Source organism: Ahaetulla prasina, chromosome 1, assembly GCF_028640845.1.
Source record: "Ahaetulla prasina isolate Xishuangbanna chromosome 1, ASM2864084v1, whole genome shotgun sequence".
In the NCBI taxonomy this organism is placed as follows: domain Eukaryota; kingdom Metazoa; phylum Chordata; class Lepidosauria; order Squamata; family Colubridae; genus Ahaetulla; species Ahaetulla prasina.
The window spans coordinates 281,874,478-281,891,543 of NC_080539.1; positions in this window are offsets into that span (position 1 = coordinate 281,874,478).

The following is a 17,066-nucleotide window of genomic DNA, read 5'->3' on the forward strand; positions in this document are numbered from 1 at the left end:
GAAATGATTATTTCTTGATTAATATTTCAAATGCATATTTGAAAAATGCGTTTGTTTCAAAAAGTGGACTAAGTTCATATGTAGTAATGACGATAATAAATATAAATTTAAAAACTATGATTGAGTTGATCGTCTTTGATAAAATATTTAAAGAATGAATAAAGGATAGAAAGGTAATAAGAGATTCTGAATGTAGAACAAATTATTTTGGGGTAGTGTCTAGAGTAAAAGTAGAACAACTGCAGGAAAACTATGCACAAGTTCTGTATGTGAAATATTAACAGCCAGATTAATTTCTGAACACTGGATGAAAAGTGGAAAGATGAAAAAGAATGCAGAAGTTACTTTGGAGCAAACCAACCAACTGAAGCGCATAAAATAGAGAAGAGATTTGAACTTCCAAGAACTACACTCATACATACTCTATGGTTACATAACTGCATTTTGGCTGCTTGGCAAGTGGCTCACATTTGCAACCATTTGCAGTATCTTATGGTCACATGAACATGATTTTGGAAATTTTTTAAATTAGCTTCCTGTGTTTATAAATAAATGGCCTGTCGGGTATAAAGCAGTTTTTGCTTAAGGGCTGCAGAATTCACTTAACAATTGCCAGAAAAAAGATTATTAAATCAGGTGTGATCACATGGTGATCCACTTAACAACCATCATGATTTATTGCCATAATGCCAGGCTCAATTGTACTCATAAGTTAAGGACCAGTGTATTAGAAACTTACTAATTAAGCAGTCTAAAGTCTGAATCCTAAATGAACCTTTTTTATATAAGTTTTTATTTTATTTTTAAATATATATGGGTCAGTGGTGAAATCCTCCATGCTTTGCCACCAGTTTTATTTATTTATTTATTTATTTATTTATTTGTTTGTTTGTTTGTTTGTTTATTTATTTATTTATTTATTTATTTTATTTATTTTATTTGATTTGATTTGATTTGATTTTTATATCGCCCTTCTCCCAAAGGACTCAGGGCGGTTTACAGCCAACATAAAAAACAATTTTATAAATAGAATTAAAAACATTTTAAAAATCTAATTCAATTTGGCTAACCCCATTTGAAACTATTAATAAAAAAATGATAAAAAAACCCAATTAAAAACCATAATGCATTAGGCCAGCCCTGCGCGGTAAAACAGAAAGGTCTTGAGTTCACGTCAGAAGGTCCGGAGGTCGGGAGTAATCGTAACCCCAGAGGAAGCTCATTCCATAGGGCAGGTGCTCCCACAGAGAAGGCTCTCCCCCTGGGGGTCGCCAGCCGACATTGTTTGGCTGACGGCACCCTGAGGAGACCCTCCCTGTGTGAGCGCACAGGTCGGTGGGAGGCTATCGGTGGCAGCAGGCGGTCCCGTAAATAGCCCGGTCCTATGCCATGCAGCGCTTTAAAGGTGGTAACCAACACCTTGAATTGCTGCCTGCACATGTGCAGTGTGCACCAAATGCATACTGCATGTACATGTGGAGTGCGTGCCAAACACATTGCATACGCGCATGTGCAGTGCATGCCAAATGCATGCTACGCGTGCATTCACAGTGTGTGTCAAACGTACACTGTGCATGCATGTGCAGTGTCATTAAATGCACACTGCAAATGCACATGCGCAATGCACACCAAAGACATGCTGTGTGCGTGCATGCGCAGTGCCCACCAAATGTGCGCTTCGTGTGGAAAAAGGAGGCTTAAGAAGGTAAGTAGAACAGCGAGGGGGAGGGAACAGCTGTGCTATGTGATTTAGATTCACATATAAATATAAATATAAATCGCGCAGCACAGATGATCGTCAGAAATAACAGTTCACCCAAACTGGTGCGAACTGGTAGCATTTCGCCTCTTATATAAGTATTAAATACATGAACAGTGCGGCATCGGGGTATCATTAATTTTGGTACCAAATAGTAGTGATGAGATTGACAATTTTGGTAGCCTTAGTTACCTAAATGTAACTTTTAAAATGCTAGATAAAATTGATAATTTAGTGTTGGCTAAACTAACCCAATCCTTCAATTAGGGACATAATTATATGATCTTTGTGTCTTTTAAGGAACTAACAAAGTCCAGATAAGATTTTGAATGATTGCAGGTCAAAATTAATAGCAACAATTCTAGAAGATTTCTTGACAGAATCATCTTCATCATCACCACCAACACCATCATCCTCATCCTCGATATTTTGGGAAGTTCTAGCTAGAACTCAATGGACACGGTGGCTCAGTGGCTAAGACACTGAGCTTGTCAGTCGAAAGGTCGGCAGTTCAGTGGTTCAAATCCCTAGTGCTGCGTAATGGGGTGAGCTCCCGTTACTTGTCCCAGCTTCTGCCAATCTAGCAGTTCGAAAGCAAGTAGAAAAATAGGGACCACCTTTGGTGGGAAGGTAATAGCATTCTATGTGCCTTTGGTGTTTAGTCATGCTGGCCACATTACCATGTCTTCGGACAGCACTGGCTAGGGATCACTAAAGGCAACCATTGTGTCAGTGGTGGGATTCAGCCAGTTTGCACCACTTCGGGAGAACCGGTTGTTAACTTTCTGAGCAGTTTGACAAACTGGTTGTTGGAAGAAATCATTAGGGCAGAGAACCGGTTGTTAAATTACTTGAATCCCACCACTGTATTGTGTCTTAACCGACAGAAGATTCAGCAGCATGCACTGAGGGCAATTGGAATCAAGAGACTCGTGTTTACCAATGTTTTTCCCCCTTGGACCCAAGATTTCATTCTCAACACCAAAGAGATCATTAACTACTCTTTCAATCCTTTAATTTGACTGCCTTTAAAACAAGAGAGGGATATTTCCCTTTTTCCCCCAGCTGTTTTGTATTGCTTCTTGTCCCTGTACTGTAGTGTCAATTTAGAATAGCTACATAAGTGCCATTAAGGAAAAAGAAATACATGCAAGGTAATCATTTAGTGGTGAAGAAGAAAAGTGTAGATAATGGATGTTTTTTGGAGGCTGTCAATATGAAAAATAGAATAGGAGTAGATTAATTTGCTAACATTTGAAAAGATAGGTGGGAAGTCAAGCAGGTGTGGGATTCAGCCAATTCTGACTGGTTCGGGTGAACCGGATGTTAATTTTACATCTGGTTTGCCGACCCGGTAGTTGCAATGACTGGCTGGCCCCGCCCACCCCACCCTTTCTCTCCCTGGAGTCTCCATGCGGCCAGTTTTGGATCCCAGGTAAGTGCAGGGCCTGCGCAGAGGCTCTGGGAGGGTGGAAAATGGGCCTCCTGGAAGTTCCAAAAGTCCGGAAACAAGCCCGTTTCCAGCCTCCAGAGGGCCTCCAGAGCCCAGGGGAGGCTGTTTTTGTCTTCCCAGAGGCTCAAGGAAAGCCTCCGGAGCTTGGGGAGGCTGTTTTTGTCCTCCCACCCCCCACCCCCTGCCATGGTGCAAGAGGCCGAGTAGGCCATGGCCACCATGGCCACACCCACCCAGCAACCAGGCAAGAACCGGTTGCTAAAATTTTTGAATCCCACCCCTGAAGTCAAGCCTGGCACTCTGATAAATCAACCATCAATGGACACATAGACATTATCAACATCTATAGACTATGCAAAAGAGGCAATCAACCAGCACAAAAGAAGAACAAAAAGACTCCAGCATCTTTCCACCAGTAATCAGCACCCCGATCAGCATAGATTAACTCCCAGGTTAACTTTAGACCAACAATCAAGTAACAGTCACCCACATAGACAAGCAAGTCACCAGAATATAAGCTGACAGCAATCAGCACTCCTTACTAGCACTGATGATGTTACCTAGTTAGGATAATGAAACCTCTGCAAGAAAACAAGCAAGCTCAGAGACCAACAAGGATCCCTCAGTCATACTGGTCTCACATGACTAATTTGCATTCTTCTTTCCTCAAACATTTCTCTTTCCTTCCTAACTGTTATGTTCTACAGCAAGGGTGTCAAACTGGAGTATGTCTGCTACTCCTCTGGGACATCTTCCCCACTGAGGTGAGATTAGCCTCAACCCTTGTGTCCCTTTCGTAAGCATTCAAAATATATATCTTTTTATTTTTCCATGGGGCCTGGGATTTCCTGCAACAGAAGGCCCAAATATTGATTGCTCCATATATAATGTCTTAATTCAATTCTCACACAAACTTGGTTATATTTAATTGTTTTTACTTGTTTTTACTTTCAATTTGTGTGAACACCTTGTGTGAGATAGGTAGCCATATGGATTTGCTAAAATAAAATAAATAGACTATAAAATAACAGATTTCTATTTAAGAAGAGAAGCAACGAAGAACTAAGGAGAAATTTTCTGACAGTTAGAACAATTAATCAGTGGAACAACTTTCCTCCAGAAGTTGTGAATGCTCTAACACAGGAAGTTTTTAAGAAGATGTTGGATAACCATTTGTCTGAAGTGGTGTAGTTTCCTACCTAAGCAGGGGGTTGGACTAGAAGACCTCCAAGGTCCCTTCCAACTCTTCTCTTCTCTTCTCTTCTCTTCTCTTCTCTTCTCTTCTCTTCTCTTCTCTTCTCTTCTCTTCTCTTCTCTTTCATTCCATTCCATTCCATTCCATTCCATTCCATTCCTTAAATAAGTTTTATACACCTGAATTGGATTACTAGAGTAGGTTCTTCTATAAAAACTCTGTTTAATTTATTTTTTAAATGCCTTCTCTGATTCTGGGTGTTTACTGTGTCTTCCCACCTTTTCCTCAGAAGTATTAAATTGGTGCCTGATTTTTTTAAAAAAATAGAATTTTGAAACTCATTGAAAATATTTATGGAGTTTTTTATTGTGACTGACGTTTTGGGAAGTTGGACCACTTTATTTCTGGTACAGTTTTCTAAGTTTTTGTAAACATGCCCACATCCAATTTCTTTATATTTCATATTTTTCTATAAGTCTCTGAGGAACTATAAAGACATTGTAATATTGCTGTACATTATTACCAGGTTATACAGTATAAAGCATGATTTGTTATCATGCTTTATTTAAAAGTTTTAATAATCCATCCTATGATCAGTTGTTATGTGCTTTGCCATGTGATTACTCAATGGTGCTTAAACAATGAAGCACTAAACTGAATGCAATCCTCCACTTGTGTGTTTTGCTACATTTTTAAAAAGTATTAAAAATCTTGTAAATGAGAGCTGACAAAAAATATGACAGTAGTGAATTTTGAAGAGATTAAAGCATTCGGTAACTTACAGCAATTAATTCTCTAAGAAATTGAGTTAGTGTTGGAAATTGTCTCTGTCCACAAAAATCAGTTGCCACTGCTTAACAGAATATCCATGAAAAATTAACATAACATAGATATTTCATAAAGTTAAATGAAATTGTAATAAGAATGTTCTGAAGCATTCTGCCATTGCTTGTTAATCAGACTACAGCTTCTCATTTTACTTTCTTCACATTAGGACAGCTCAAAACAAAGGCAGGATAAGGCCAGAATTCTCATAATTGTGTAATCTAATAGCAAATTGATTTTTTTATTATTTGTCATCAAGTTGTGTCAATTCTTAGCAAACACACAGATCGATTTTTCCACGACAATCAGTCCCTACCTTGATCCTTCAGGCTTTCCAACAATGTACCCAATATCATTGAGTGTATCCATCAAATGAGTTGATCATTCTCTTGTCTTTCCATCCTCCTGTCTCAGAATCAAAACTTTTACAGAGAGCTAGGGCTTTACATAATGTGTCCAAGGTAGAGCAATTTGAATCAGGTCCTGTGTGTCCTATGTATCCCAAAAAAATTTTATTTTATTTATTTATTTATTTATTTATTTTGTCACAACATTATACAAAAAGATTATATAGCATATAAACATATATATGAGTAAATGTTAGGAGGTATGAGCATATATATATATAGGAAGAAGAAAAGAAAAACAATAGGACAGGAGCGGTAGGCACGTTTGTGCGCTTATGCACGCCCCTTATGGTCCTCTTAGGAATGGGGTGAGATCAATAGTAGAAAGTTTTTGGTTAAAGCTTTTAGGATTATGGGAAGAGACCACAGAGTCAGGTAAAGTATTCCAAGCACTGATGATTCTGTTACAGAAGTCATATTTTCTGCAATCTAGATTAAAGCGGTTAACATTAAGTTTAAATCTATTGGTTGCCCTTGTATTATTGCAATTAAAGCTGAAGTAGACAGGAAGGCCATTACAATAGATGATTCTGTGAGTTAAACTTAGGTCTTGTCGAAGGCGACAGAGTTCCAAGTTTTCTAAGCCTAGGATTTCAAGTCTGGTGGGATAAGGTATTTTGTTGTTTTCAGAGGAATGGAGAACTCTTCTTGTAAAATTGAATAAGTCTGGGTATATGAAGGTGTTTCTCCCACCCCATCCTCACATTTTCAACACTCACATATTCTGAAAAACTCCTGAACAGAGTGGGACTACATGGAATTTTGGTTGAGCCATTGTTGCATATTGTTCTGTTATCACTTATATTGTGAAACCATGCTGTATATTATATTACATCCTCATTGTGATTAGAATAGCTCTCTTGAAGCAATTGCTGTGGTGTGAATAAGTGTTGAAAATTATATCTGTGGAGTTTAAGTACAGACTTTAGTTTCTGGTTGTATAGTCTGTAAGTTAGGTTACTGGCATTTATTGTATTCAATGAGAACCTTATGTATAAAACTGTAGAGGAATCACTGGTGAACTGGGATTGTTTGCTAGCCATGATCACTGTAATGCTGTGTTGCAGCCCACCAAATTTGGGGTACAGGTTCTTTTGGATTTGGAAGTACCTAAGATTTTATCCCAAAACAGAGTAAGAAAATTATATAATATAATATGAAACAAGCAAGGAATATTTAAGTATACTGGAAAATATAACATAAGGTAGCAATCAAAGAATAGTAAAAAAATACAATAAGCCAATAAACCAAAGAAAGAAAGAACCTATGTCCCTTCTGCATAAGTTCCCAGTCAAGGAATCCCCAAAGTGATTATAGCCTACAAAGCCAGCAAACGTGCAGCACTCTGCCAGTTAAGGGTGCATTGAAACTCCATTTCATGACAGTTTTTAGTTTTTGACTAGATTAATTAGGTTCTGACCAGTGGTGGGCTGCAACCCATTTAACAACCAGTTCTGTGAGTGCACACTTTGCACGCATACGCAGGATTCATGCACGCCTGCACCTAACGCGCTTGCACTCAGCATTCAAAATACAGCAATTTGAAGTTCAGCTGCTTACCTTCTAAGGCATCCCCGGTAAGTCGAAGAGTCAGAGGCGCAGAAATCAGCTGTACCTCGCGAATCAGCTGAGCCAGAAAGAAGGAAATATAGGACAGGATAGGGCAGGGGCGAGTGGGTGGAGCCAGCTGATTGTCAGAATTTGTGCTTCACCCAAACCGGTCTGAACCGGCAGCAGCCCATGTATAGCCCTTTAATAACAAAAAAAAGAGTGCTTATTTATTTATTTTATTTAGAAAATTTATTGGACCATTTACTTATAAGCAATAAAACACAATATGGGGGGTGGGGGCAATGAATAATCCTCCCATCCACTCTCTTGGTGACAACACACAGTCAAATAAAGTCATTTGATGGGCTCCATCCCATTCTGGATTCCCCAGGCCCATCGGCAAACCCAAGTCTTCAGGGCCTTATGAAAAAGTGTTAAAGTGGAGGCCAGTCTAATTTCTTAAGGGAGGGAGAGAGCCATCTCAGATAAGGCCCTTCTTCTGGGTCTTGTCAGATATACTTCCTTAGGGGACAGGACCCGCAACATTCCTTGCCCCTCCGGTCTACTAGATCAGGTGAATGTGACCAGCAAGAGAACGCCTGTTAGATAAATTTTCCCCAAGTCACGAAGAGTTTTAAAGGTGACAACACCTTTAATTGCACCTGGAAGCAAATTAGCAACCAATGCAGCTCCCACAGGAGAGGTGACACATGTGCACACAGAAGGCTGCAGAAAACCATGTGGGCTGCTGTATTTTGAATCAACTGGAAGTTCCAGATGCTTTTCAAGGGCAGCCCCATGTAGAGTGTGCTGCTAACTTGCTTAATTCTACCTTCTTTATTAAATTATTACATGAAAGTATAGTTATCATATACTTAAGGGAACAGGTACATGCCACTATCTACTTCATCCTCGCCAATTATTTTGTAAAGCCACCACACTACAATCAGAAACTATTATTATTATTATTATTATTATTATTATTATTATTATTATTATTATTATTATTATTATTATACATTTTATATTTTACACACTTCCTTTATTTTGATTTTTTTCCCCTATTTTGCTGAGTTGTCTCATTAAGACTTTTCATATATAATCACACATTTTCAGAATGAAGTTCTTTCAGGTTTGATTCTTGAAGGATTTTAGCTGTTGTTTAATGATGAAAGGAAAGGAGGTGACACAACTTAATTCTCTTTTGAGAAAAAAAAAGTTTAAATACAACCAATGAAGTAATAATTGGGCCGCGGTGTGGCTCAGGCTGTAAGATAGCCTGTGATTAAACACAGCTGCCTGCAATTACTGCAGGTTCTAGTCCCACCAGGCCCAAGGTTGACTCAGCCTTCCATCCTTTATAAGGTAGGTAAAATGAGGACCCAGATTGTTGGGCGGGCAATAAGTTGACTTTGTATATCTATTTGTAAATATACAAATAGAATGAGACTATTGCCTTACACAATGTAAGCCGCCCTGAGTCTTTGGAGAAAGGCGGGATATAAATAATAATAATTTTTTAAAAAATGGCTTATCCAGAATTTTAACTGGTAAACACTCTCTCTTTTTTTTTACATGAAAAAAAAATTCTCACTGTTATTGAGAATGAGATTGTCATTCAGTGTGCTAGGTTTATTTTTTTAGAGATATGTGAGGATTTTGGAACTGGCTGAGAAAAGTTCTGCACAGAGAAATTTGCCATGTTTTATCTAACATAAACTATTGGTATAGTTGTAGGACAGATTAATTACTCATCTTGTCTCCTGACAATTTGATGTGCAGCTAATCCATTGTTCTGTGTACAACATCTTACAAATTAGTCTAACTCAGTAATATAGGGAAACTTTCTTTTCCACAGAAAGGTAATTATTTAAAGCTTAATTGCTTCTTCTTTCTCCCAGAATTAACCCTTCCTCTGGGTTACTGTCTCTTGTCCTCTTTTCTCAATCACTATTACCATATACTTCTATTATTTTGATTTTTATCCCACCCTCCCATTAATCAAGGCTAAAGCTAAGACAAATCAAAACAATAATTTCATTGTCAAAATTGTTTAATTGTTTAATTATATTTAATTGGAAGTGTCTAAGCCGATAATAAGGTCCTACTAAAAAGGGATAGAACAAGTATACAGTAGGTTCCTTTCTGATTTGTATCAGCAAATGTAAGAACAAAGTTTTTTTAAAAAATAGCATCCAAAATAATATTCCCACTCATGGTAATATGGTGTGGCCCACAATTTCAATTTTGTTATGTAAGGTTTAGCATGACAATTTCAATACATTTAATAAAATGTTGTTTTTACTAGGTTAGGCCACCCTTGGTTTGAGAACTTCCACTGGACTAGAACTATAGAAGTCTGAACTAAGGATATTCCATCAAACATCTCAAATCACTAGAAAACAAACAAACAAACAAACTTTGAGAACAGATTAGAGATCCAAATTAGGTGTCTGCCTTTCAACTGACATTATTCAAAGAGATAAATTGAAAGAGATATATGGAAACTTAGGTCAGACTTTGAGGACGTTTGGTAGATGTTCAATAAAACAAGGAGAAAACAAACCCAGAGGTCACTTCCACCTTTTCAATAGGATTTTTTTCTTTGCTTTTGTTGGAAGAAATATCCATCTGGGTTCAGTTCCAAGTGGGGACAAAGACACTGGAAACATGGAGACTGCTTGGAAAGATGGTTTAATGGTGGCCAGGATCACATGGCTTGAGTTCCTGAACAGAAAAGGGCTGAGATCCTGTGTGCTCCCTGGCTTTATGCTTTTTCTGAGCTTTGAACTTTCTGGGGCACAGGAAGAGTATCCTGATTGGCTATCAGACTCCCGGGGGTGGGGGTCTTAGCTAGCCTTGCTGGCCGATGTAATCTTCCCAGGTGCCATGTGGTGAGTTTCAGTTGCTAAATGGGTTCTATTATGATGCAGATGATGATGGCCCATTAACAAAGGTGGGGAGAATGAGTTTCTACCTCTGACCTATTGACAAAGGTGGGGGGGAATGAGTGAGCTTGGCTGAAGCTTTAATGGCCCATTGACAAAGGTGGGGGGTGGCAGGAAGTTGCTTTGACTTTAAAACATGTTTCTCCATTTCTCATCCAGGGAAATATATTCTGCCTTTTTAAATATTTTCTAAAATATTTCATTCTTGTAGGAGGGGGGTGGGTGCTAAATTCCTACACTTTGTTTTCTATTAAATTAAACAAAACAAAATAATAAGAAATAAAATAGGTTGCAAATTTGACTGTTTGGATAATTTAAAATCTAATTCTGGTTGTTTTGCCTCCACTACTGAGTGAAAACAACTCTTTTGAGCCCAGACACTTGGGCTGTTCTGAATTGGCATTATAAAACCATTAAGCCCTGGGAAAACATAATTGAAGGATTTCATATTCAGTGAAATAATCTGCCTTCCTGTGTTAGTCAGATCTCGAGTTCATTTTTCCCCCCACTTAGTTCCACAAACAAATCGGTTGCATAAAAAGAAACATTGAGAAATGGCAATGGAATCATTCAGGGAGTTTTATTTTCCCAGAAGTCCTCTGCATGCAATATTGCAGAAAGAACAGGCCATGTAAATCAAATTAAGGGATTCTACTTAAGAAAGCACAGGAAATAAACATATCAAGGGGAAGAAAGATTTTATTAGCATTTTAGATTGGATTATATGGTCCTAGATAGCTGTTAAGGCTCATGTTAATGTGTTTAATAATTTGAGATTTTGCATCTCTGAATTAAGTGAATGTGTTTAGCACTATTTATACAACACATGTGGGAATTGTGTACTAGTTTCTCCCTTTCTACTATTATCCTCATCTTTTTTTTCTCTGTAAGAGACGTAGGGAATATGACAAGCTACTCTATTTGCATAGGTTCACGGACTATTAAGAATTCTATTTTTCCAAAGTTCTATTCACCACAATTGTCTATGGGGGGAGCACAGGGTGAAATTGGTAAACCCTGTAACTTACCAAACCATTATCCAATATTAGGAATCAAGTGCAAATGGGTGGGATTTTTCTTGTGATATTACAATACATGTTTCATTACTTTTTTATTTTTATGGTCGGCAATAGATACATTATGCCATTTCCCTCCTGAATTTTCCTCTGCCTTTTTTCCACCAGTTTTCATTCAGTGTGATGAGGTAGCCAAAGTGTCTGAGCATGCCAACTCAGGTGTGAAATCCATCAGGTTCTAACAGGTTCTAGAGAACCGATAGCGGAAATTTTAAGTAGTTCGGAGAACTGGCAAATACCACCTCTGGCTGGCCCCAGAGTGGGGTGGGAATGGAGATTTTGCAAAATCCTTCCCCCAGGAGTGGGGAGGGAATGGGAATTTTGCAGTATCCTTCCCCTGTCACACCCACCAAGCCACGCCATGCCCACAGACCCAATAGTCAAAAAATTTCAGTGGATTCACCACTGTGCCAACTTATATTGTGCAAAGATCTATGCTGCTGTTAAATTTTATGGCAGAAATCTTCTCATTGGTGTTATAGTTGTGGCGATAAATGTATTACCTAATTTAGGGACACAACTGAGACATTCATCCTACTTTACCCAGGAACTGATTGGAAAATTTTGAAAAGCCATTGATGGCCAACAATAGTTCTACACTGCCAAAAATGCTTCTGTGGATGGAGAAGGTTCTTCCTTACTTACAATGCCTAGAAGGGGATGAAAATAAGGATTATAGTGAATTTAGCTTGCTCGTCCTTATTTTTTGTTACACAATTTATGTATAATTTAATCAGTTTAACATGACTTTTCTTTCACATGAAATCTGAAGAACCCACATATGCCACTTTGAGATCTTAGAGATAAAAATCGGATATAAAGCAATGACAATAAAAGCACAACATGCAAAAATTCCTCCTGTTCTCATATTGGTGACAGCATTTTTTTTAAAATTTCTCAAGCCTATCAATATCTACAGAATACTTTATTTGCAGAAAATGTACTTTCTACAGACAGATAATTATTTAGAACATAACATGTAGCAAAATGAGGTTGGCATAGCTTGCTATTTCCAATAGCTGGAGCAGTTTGTGGTGCTGAAATGTGCTCATAGCAACAGAATGTAAAATGTTCACAAGTTGAAGGTTGGCAGAACAGTATTTTCATTTACACAAGAATTTAAGAAATATAATTTAGCATTCATCTAGTAGTGAAGCATATCAGTATGGAGTTATCTAAATCCTGTTGTCAGAGCTTAATAAATACAGTCAATAAGTCACTCGTGTCTGGGAGTCCTCCATTTGCAAACAGACTGTGGATGGTTACAAGATGACACTCAAACAGATTACATTTTGCTGTTTAAGCTACCCATAATGTAATTTAAATCCTAATCACTGTGCACATTTGCATACATTTTCTATTCTTCTGTCTTGTTTAGTCATTCGTTCATTTACTACCCATTCAACATGCAACATAAGGAGGTCAACAAAAGTTGAAGCAACAAGAAAAATATTGAGAAAACTACGACACAGTACAAGTGTGCATGATCAATAAACATTTTAAATAAACTCAGCTTGCTGGGGAAAGCCAGTTTTTAATATTTTAAAATAGAAGTAGAGACTAGATAATTGTACTTTCAGACTTACAAGATTCTGTTATGTAATCTTAAAATAAAAGTAGTGTTATTGCTCATATTAGTGTTTATTGTCTGGACTACCTCAAAGGACAAGTCTTAAAAAGTACATCTAACCCTCCTCCCCTTTACAGCCCAAAAAACTTGAGTGGGTCAAGGTTAACTCAGCCTTCTAGCCTTTTGAGGTCAGTAAAATGAGGACCCAGATTGTTGGGAGTAAACAGCTGACTCTGTTTAGATAGTACTGTAAGGAAGTATATAAGTCTAAATATTATTGCTATTTTCAGTAACAGCCCTTCCTTCCTTCTTTCCGTCTTTCTAACTTTCCTTCTTTCCTTCCCTCCTTCTGTCTATTTCTAGTTCTTTAACTTGGATATGCATTATAAGACTTAAACTTTGAATGGCTCAGTGACTCTCATTCAAGGAAAAAGAACCAACCTTTCTTTTCCTCATCTGGTGAAACTATTGAATTAAAAACAAGAAGATTGATACTTTCCTCTTCCTGAGTAAACCATGAGAAAGAGATTTATCTTGATTAAAGTAGCTGAATGCAGCAATGCCAAATAGGTTCTTCCATGACTTCTAGGTTGAATACAGTTGTGGGTGGAGAGTTTTAAAGACTACTGATGGAAGCCAGAACATCCAATCCACCATATCCCATACGTGTATGTGTGTGTGCTGATTACAAATCCATCAATACTGTCCTGAGGTGGTTTACATATATACTTCGTATCTCTTCATACATACTATTCTCTAATAAGTATGCATATAATTTGCAACTTGAACTTATTTCAAAACTAAGAAAAAAAAACGGATAATCAAACATTCCCAGTTGCACTTAAATCTGTTGCTAAGAAAAGTGCTGACTTTTTATCTGATACTTATTAATTACTTTATATCTGCATTATTTGATTCATGATGTGTCATCAAGTCATTTCTGACTCTTAGCAACCAGTTATGTAGATTTTCTCCATTTCAATCTATCCCTAACATGGTCTTTAAATGGTACACTCTTCCTCACTCTAACTGAATCCATCTTTGCTGCTGGTGATCCTCTTCTCTCTTTCCTTCTGCTGTCCCAATTTTAGAGACAGCCAAATCTTCACATAATGTGTTCAAAGAAAGATAAACTGAGCCTAGTCGGTTTGTAAGATATCTGGGCTGATTTGTTTGTTTCTTGGCTGTCCACGGTATTCTCAGAAGTCCTCTCCAACACCAAAATTCAAAAGCATAAATATCCTGTTGTCCACAGTCTAACTTTTGTTTCCCTAAAATATCACAGAATACCATAACTTGCGCTACTCTGATCTTTATAGGTATTTGAATTTGAATATATTTTCCAAGACCTTCAAGGCTGCTCTAACAAATGCTAGTCTATGGGCATGTTTTTGTTGACTGCTTGTTTCTTTCCTTTTACATTTTTTATCCCAGCTTTATTATTTTTATAAAGAACACAAGGCAGCAAACATACTTAATACTCCTTTCATTTTTCCTGGAGTCGGAGAACAATGTCTGTGAGGTGGAAGCTATCCACCACTTTAATATTTTCATCGGCAATTCTAAGACTGGTTGTTTTTTACCTGTTGTCATTAGTTTGGTCTTTTTTATATTTAATGTTAATTCTGATGTGTTTTTTTCACATTGCTCCATAACTTATATAACTACACATTGCTTGCATTTTCAGCTGTCAGCATAAGGCACATTATTGATGTTTCTACCTCCAGTTTTAAAGCCTTGCTCTCTCTTCTTCCAATTCAGCTTCCCTTAATTTATATTCAGCATATCACCATTATCCCGCATCTAATACCAATCAAAGGTAATTTAGCTAAATCAGCCTGTTAGTTTGTCACTTTTGTACAACAACAGCTCAAAGTCTATCAGTAGGTATAGCAACCACACCACTTATTAAATCATTCCTGATTTAAAATGAACTGGGAAATATTCAAATTGTTATGCCTTTTTTTGAAGTTCTCTGTGTGAAAGTAAAATAATTCATTAATGAGATTACTTCGTACTTTCTAAATAGCTGTAATACATTCAATATACTTAAAAGAACCACACAGGTTATACGTTTTCTACCAAGATTCCTCCTATTGGACCAAGATGGTATGAAAATAAAAATTATTCTCTTTCAGGGTTGACTATTCTCTTTTATTTTTATTCAATTTCATTTCATTTATCAATGATTCTTTAAAAATCCACAGTAATACACACACACAATCTCTGCAACTGACATATTTTATCAATTTTTGAGTGCAACTTTCTTTAATATAAGCTTAATTAATGCAACAGAGTCAAACATACTTTTGTTTTACTCCTTTTTGTCCTGCAAATGTCAATTTTGATGAATGTTTCGCAGACAAAAGCTATGTATGCATTCTACTGCAGATGGATAAGCATCAGTGTAGCTACTCCACTACTGTTATCCATGTTATCCATTGGAAACCATTAGAGTTGGTGGTATTTCAAAGCAAACAAAATCCATCTTTCTTTATATTTCTAGAGGGAATTTGCAAAGACATTTATTGGAGCATGGAGGATGTGTAAATAAGCAACTTAGATGTTGCTGAAAAATATTTATTTCAGATGCATTTTTTCCTCATACTGAGCATTTTCTAGGCAATTTTTATTCCAGAGACTAATGGTATCAGCTGCCAGCTAGTAACATACCCTCTGTATTTTCTTCTAATTCATGTTGCATCTTGATATGTTTTGGAATATAAAAATAATAGGTAAAGACACTCTCAAATTTAGCTGATACTCATTGGATATATATACATGCAATTTTATTCCATAATTTTATTGTGGTAATGATGAATTATTAGCTTGATTTTTTCCTTTAAATGTTTCAAGTCATGCAAGATAATCCAGTTTATGTTGTATTTTCACTCTCTCTCCGATGCTCATTCCCTCCCTCCCTTCCTCTCTCTCTTTCTCTCTCTCTTTCTCTCTCTCTCCCTCCCTCCCTCTCCCTCTCTCTCAGCATTATCAACTACCTAAGTAAGCACATGCCTGCCATTTTTGGCCAGCAATTTTAAAAGTGGTTTGCTAGGGCTGAGAGAGAATAATTGGCCCATCCAACTGGTTTCATCACTAGAGAGAATTAAAAGTCATGGTCTCCCAATTTATAGCCTGGTGCCTTTACTACACCCTACTGGTTCTGTTAGAAATCCCAGTCTGCTATTGCATGTTACTTTTAATAAACAAAGGTAGGACCTCAAAAACAATGTCAATAATAGTGAATCAGCTTTCATAGATGCTAGTCTTCAGATTCCTTCACCAAGTCATCTTTCTCTCCACTATTGTGCTATTTGCAGTTTTGTGGCATGGAAAAGTCCAGCTACAGCAAAACAGATAACATAGTCTGCCTCCTGTCACAATTGCAGATCTCTGATTCAGTGGAATAGTCCTGATTACTCTCAACCTGTCAACTTGAATAAAAGATAACATGGCACCTTTCAAATAACCTTTCCCCCCCCACTTCATCAGGGAGCTACTGTTCTACATTAATAACCATGTCATCCTCTGCAAGATTTCATGGTCATATTTACTATTGTTCCTCTGGCAGAAGCCAATCTGATATTCAATGCTTCCATTACAGGAAGAAAACATTTGTGGCAAGATCCAATCTAGGTTGGTCACTGGGATCAGAGGTTTTGTCTTCTGGGCTTTCAGACTTATGCTGGAGCCCATCTGAAGGGAACTTCTCTGAGTTTTTTTATTTATTTATTTTTTATTTCTTTTTGTCACAACAGTATACACAAACAATTGTCATAGATAAAACAACATATTTTGAAGAAAATATATACATATATGTAAAAAAATATGCATCAACTATATCAATTTGATATGATGAAGGGAACAATAGGACAGGAACGGTAGGCACTTTTGTGCTCTTATGCACGCCCCTTATAGCCCTCTTAGGAATGGGTGAGGTCAATAGTAGACAGTTTTTGGTTGAAGATTTTGGGATTTTGAGTAGAGACTATGGAGTCAGGTAATGAGTTCCAAGCATTAACAACTCTGTTACAAAAGTCATATTTTCTGCAATCAAGTTTGAAGCGGTTGACATTTAGCTTGAATCTATTTTTTCTCTTGTAATATTGGGATTGAAGCTGAAGTAATCATTTATAGGAAGGATATTGCAATATATGATTTTGCGTGTTAAACACAGGTCATGTCGAAGTCGACGGAGTTGTAGGTTTTCTAATCCTAGGATTTCAAGTCTGTTGGTATAAGGTATTTTGTTGTTTTCAGAGGAGTGAAGAACTCCTCTAGT